The sequence below is a fragment of the Cibotium barometz genome, chromosome 52, assembly GCF_041138505.1.
Source record: "Cibotium barometz isolate CiBa-2024 chromosome 52, ASM4113850v1, whole genome shotgun sequence".
NCBI lineage: Eukaryota > Viridiplantae > Streptophyta > Polypodiopsida > Cyatheales > Cibotiaceae > Cibotium > Cibotium barometz.
Genome location: NC_141097.1, coordinates 20,581,397 through 20,587,056, shown reverse-complemented (window position 1 = coordinate 20,587,056; position 5,660 = coordinate 20,581,397).

Below are 5,660 nucleotides of genomic sequence, written 5' to 3'. Positions count from 1 at the left end.
TTCTAATTATTTCTTTAATAATGAGCTTTATCCCTTAGAAAAAATTGAGATTTGTCAGTCATAGTAGCAGAGCTATGGCAAAATTTTTATAGAAATTACGCATAAAATAAATTCATTCAAAGTATAAAAAGAGGAATTCCTACCATATTCTAGGAACTATCATCCTAGATTAATTAAAAGAATTTTATTATGCATGGAGATGTGGATGTTGCATGTAGATGTAGATGTATGGATGTGAGTGTGAATATGGAGGTGGATGTATGCATGGGACGTGGATGTATGCATGTAGAAATAGATGTGTAGATGAGGATGTAAATGGAGATGTGGATGGATGCATGTAGATGTAGAGGTATAGATGTAGATGTGAATGGAGATGTGGATGTATACATGTAGATGTAGATGTATAGATGTAGATGTGGATGTGGAGGTGGATAGATGCATGTAGATGTAGATGTATAGATGTAGATGGGAATGGAGATATGGATGTATGCATGTAGATGTAGTTGTGAATGGAGATGTATATGTATACATGTAGATGTAGATGTATAGATGTAGATGTGGATGTGGATGGGAATGTATGCATGTAGATGTAGGTGTATAGACGTAGATGTGGATGTAGAGGTGGATGTATGCATGTAGATGTAGATGTATAGATGTGGATGTGAATGTGGAGTGGATGTATGCATGTAGATGTAGATGTATGGAGGTGAATGTGAATGTGGATGTGGATGTATGCATAGGGATGTAGATGTATGCATGTAGATGTGAATGTACGCATATAGTTGTGGATGTATGGATGTGAATATACGATTGTGATGTGAGGGAATCTGAAGTGATGAGATGGAAATGATGTGATGGGATGAGTATACATATAAATGGAATATGGAATAAGTAATGTAGATTGAGGAGGGATAATGTGGAAAAATGAAAGTTAAAATAGAAATTGTATTGTAAACTGTTTGTAAATGCTGTTTGTAAATGCTGTCTGTAAATGATTGTTTTATGTCAAGAATGCTGGGGGGAGCATTTTGACCATCTTGTGATTAAGGTCGTGATGAGAAAGTTGCAACTGCTGACGGGGAGTCAATGAAGGACGTCTCGCGTAGCAAGGTCGGCCGAGGTCTTGACCAGCCTCGGTGCGATTAAAATGGTGAGCTTCCGGTACGGTGGATGAGGGGCCAAGGAAGCGGCCTATGCATGAAGCGCTAGGTTACCTGCGAAGGATCCTAGAGGGTGCTGACCATACGGTGCTCGGGCTCTGGGTCGCCTAGGATACCCACGCGTGCGTCGAGGAAGATATTGGAACATAGTTGGAGTTGTTTTCTGAAATTGAGCATGGATCTGGTTGATTGACCTTGCTGGTCTTCAATGGATGAGTCCATGGCTCCTTATATGGATCTGTTGGTTGATCTTGCTGATCTTCAACGAGATTCCATCATGTTAAGTGATTATATTGCCAAGTATTATGGGCTAGGAACTATCGAAACGGCTCCTGAGCGTTCTAGTTGCCAATGATGCCATAGATACTCTGATGAAGGAATGATGAGAAATTAAGAATCAATTGGATAAATTGGAAGATGGTGATCAATGATACTATGGTTTTATTAAAGGATTGTTTTAAACTGGTTGAATCTGGTTGAAAAAGGCAATTTCATATTGGGTGTGTGAGTGGTGTGACTAGTTTTATTTTGCATGAACATCCGGCTAGGGGGCCTTGGAACTCTTTTCCTTGGTACCCGGGACAAAACCTAACCAAATTTTTAATTGGATCCCATCACTACAGTGGTTGGGCGGTTGGCTAACCCATGGGATTGGATGGGGTTAGGCTGGACTGATGGATCCGTAAATCGAGACTCAAACTTTTGTTTTTACGATAGAAAAAAAAAATCCCGGACAGTAACTATTCTATGGATAGGAATCAACGGCTGTGCCTCTTGAATGGGGAAAAAAGCGTTGATCCCAATGATCCAAGTGCAAGTTTCTTCCTTGAACTGACTAAGTATCTTATAGATGTAATTGGATCATCTCGATCAGAAATGATCTTGACTACGTTAGAGTAAAAAGTTATCCTGGTGGAATCGCCCGTGCTTCCGGTTAAGAAAGTTTTTCCGGGTTTGGTTTTGGAATAACCAACGGATTAGTCTCTTATCCGGATATCCGTGGGCGAGGCCCCGAGTGTGGGACCCCTGTCCCACGCGAGAAGCGATACTTCCGCTACCAGTACCCCGAATCCGTTGCTCGGTGGGAACAGGGATCTTACAGGAGCAGTCCATGCAAATGGATCTAAACTTGTTAGAATGAGATAAATTTAGTATGCTATATGTCCAATTACTAATCTTTAATCTTAGCAGCACTTCAGGTCTTCTTTCTTCCCAAAGTCCACTTGCTATTTTTAGTTGGGCATAAACGAGGAAAAGAACTCGTATAGTTAACAAATTTAAGCAATTTATAAATTTAGTAGTTTGGGGTCACACCTAACACAGGGCTAGAACAAGATCTCTATAACAACAAGAAAAAGTTTGAACTCTGAAAGAGTATCTGAGGTGGAATGCTAGGCATTGACAATGTTTGGCCAAGCATTAACATGGTCAACTTGGAAGGCTCATAACTTTCGATCCATATATCTGATTGGGGGCTGATGAAGCCTAGATTAGTACAAATCACAAAATGTAATGTAAAGCTTATGAAGCTTGGATTACTACTAATCACAATACTAATCCTCACGGATCTAAAAATAGATTCTTTTGCAGCCCTTTAAGCTCAAACTAAACCCATACTTTGCAGAGCTCGATCTATTGATTCCAATGGTATTTTTGGAAGAAGATTTAGAGTTTGAGAGCTAAAGTTATAAAATATTTCATGTATGCACAAAAATGTAAGAAAAATTGATGATTTGATTAGGGATGAATGAACACTAAATTAATTCATAACCAACTAATGACATGCAATAATATACTTTAGATTATTCTTCTAGTGAAATGCTCCAAATGCTTAACATAGACCATGACCAGCAAGCCCAACAACCACAATTTACAACAATTAGGACATGTTTCTTTTGTCATACTACCAAGGATAAATGCTCTATAATACACACAGAAGTAAGCAGCACAACGGCACAAGAAAGAGTCTCGCTCTCTTATGAGAAAATACCTTATATACAATTGGCCCTTATTCACACTTGGGTGCCCAAAACTTACTAACTAGGCCTTGGGTGGCCAATATCTCATAATGTACAACCTTTATAGTGCCTTTGCATGACACTTATCAATGTCCTCAATTGAGGATCATGTTGTTAATCCGAATGGGATTAACATTCCCCCCTTCCTGATGTAGCTTTTGTCCTCAACAGAATAACTTGTTACCGAGGTCGGAAGACCTGGTGATTGAATTCATGTCAGTAGAAGTTGCGTTTGGAGACGGGCGTTTTCGGAGTGTTCGACACAATGCAGAGTGGGACTTCAAGAATCCAGTGTCGATCATGTCTTCAAATGTCAGATGCATATAAGCTGGAAGACATCTTAAGCGATGGTAATACAGCATCATCTCTATGTCTGAAGGCCCTTGGTTCATGTCGAACTATAGATGCTGTGCTTCAAATCCATCATAAGGTTCTTTAGGTTGATCTATGAGGACCACCAATAATTTCATGAACCTAACACTGGTGGCCACAATTGTAGGATCAGGTATTCTATGCCAAGCCTTGGTCCTCCACTTGTTACTAAACCAATTGATTGGTTGGGGGCTTCACTTCTAGAAAACGAAGCAAGCTAATCCTTGAGGTAAGAATGAATTTTATGCCTTTTTGTTTTAATATTCTCAAATGACTCCTCTTCTCAACCCCTCTCAGAAGAGCATTTTTATAAAAACTCGATATTCTCATATAGAACCAATTCTTAATCTATTATATGGAATGAAATTCATAAAGTTGGAATTTTGCTTACAGTTAGAAGTTCAGTACATTTTTATCTGAAGAAAATCCTTAGGAATAAAAGTTAGAAGTAAACCGAATAATTTTGGTTAGACCACGACTGTGAGAAGGGCGGCCAGTAAACTACTTGCCCATCTCTCGAATCTGAATCAAGCAAAAACCTTGTGACCAATTCCAATTCTTGACATAAAGAATAGACTATCGTTGAATTAGCATAGCTTTTCCTAATCACCAAGAATCTAGTTGGAAATTTAGTCAAATGATGGGTAAATTACCCTGATGAGAGATCAATGATTCTCATTAAGAAAATCTAGATTAAGGCAAAAGGGTTTTGTGGAACCAATCTCAAACCGGGAATTTTATTTGCATAGAACCTCTGTTTTCTTTTAAAGGACTGTTTTATGCCAGAATGCTGGAGGAAGCATTTGGTATGTGTTTAACTAAGGAGAGACTCGTTTGCAATAGTTGGCGGGGAGTCGTCGAGGGACGTCGCTCCTCGCGGCAAAGCCTGTCGAGGTCTTGACCAGCCTCGGTATGGTTAAAATGGTGCGCTTCCGATACGATGGGCGAGGATCAACGAAGCGATCCCTGAGTGAAGTGCTAGGACACCTAAGTAGGATCCTAGAGGGTTCTGACTAGGTGATGCAGGGGCTCACGGTTGGTAGGAAACCCATGTGTACGTCGAGGAAGATACGGATGAACCGAAAGAATGACTTTTTGTGAATGGAATTTTGATATTGGATCTCGTTGGTTGACCAGCTGGTCTTCAAAAGAGAGTCCGAATAATATATTTTGTAAAACAATGGACTCAATATTTTTGAGGATTATGATTAGTAATACTATGATTTCATTGAAAGATTGTTTTAAAGATAGCCGAATCTGTTAAAATGACAATTTCATATTGGGTGTGTAAGTGGTATGACCACCTTGAATTTTGCTTGAAACATCGGCTAGGGGGCTTGGGAACACTTTTCCTCTGTACCCGGGCAAAACATAACCAAATTTTTTATGAAGGAATCCCACCAATACAGTGGTTGGGCGGTTGGCAGTTGGCTAAACCATGGGCTGTGGCAACCCATGGGCCGGCTAGATCGGGGGATTCCTGCGATACAAATAGTTACGATTAGGTTATGTCAGTTAGATTAAGTCATCCTAGGAAGACCCTTGTTTTGTGGGAGGGAATCAGCGGCTATGCCTCGTTAAAGGAGGAAAAAGGCGGTGATTCTATGGACCAAGTGCAAGTCTCTTCTTTGATCTGACCATGTGACTTTCGGGTTTGGTCATATCAGTTTAGATAGTTAAGACTTTGACTCATTAGATCAATCCTCTTGTTAGATGATTTCCTTGGTGGAATCGCCCATGCCTTCTGGGCGAGGAAAGTTTTTCTGGGTTCAGGTTCGGAGGAACCACCGTGCTAGTCTCTTCTCTGGACATGCGTGGGCGAGGCCCCGAGTGTGGATCCCTATCTCGCGCGCGAGAGGCTGATGCAAGCCATTTCATTTCCCAGACCCAACAGAGAGACGGCAGCACACAAGTGGTTTGCAGGGCAGTATGTCCACGCCTCTTGTTGCAACCAGCACATGATGCTGAGGGAAAATATCTCATTGGCCATGATTCTGATGAGGCTAAAAGTGATTCATGGTGTTATTTTATATCACTCTATGCCTCGAGATTTCAGACTTTCTTGCCATATCTACAGACTTCTTAGCTGCTTTATTCTAAAGGAGAAGAT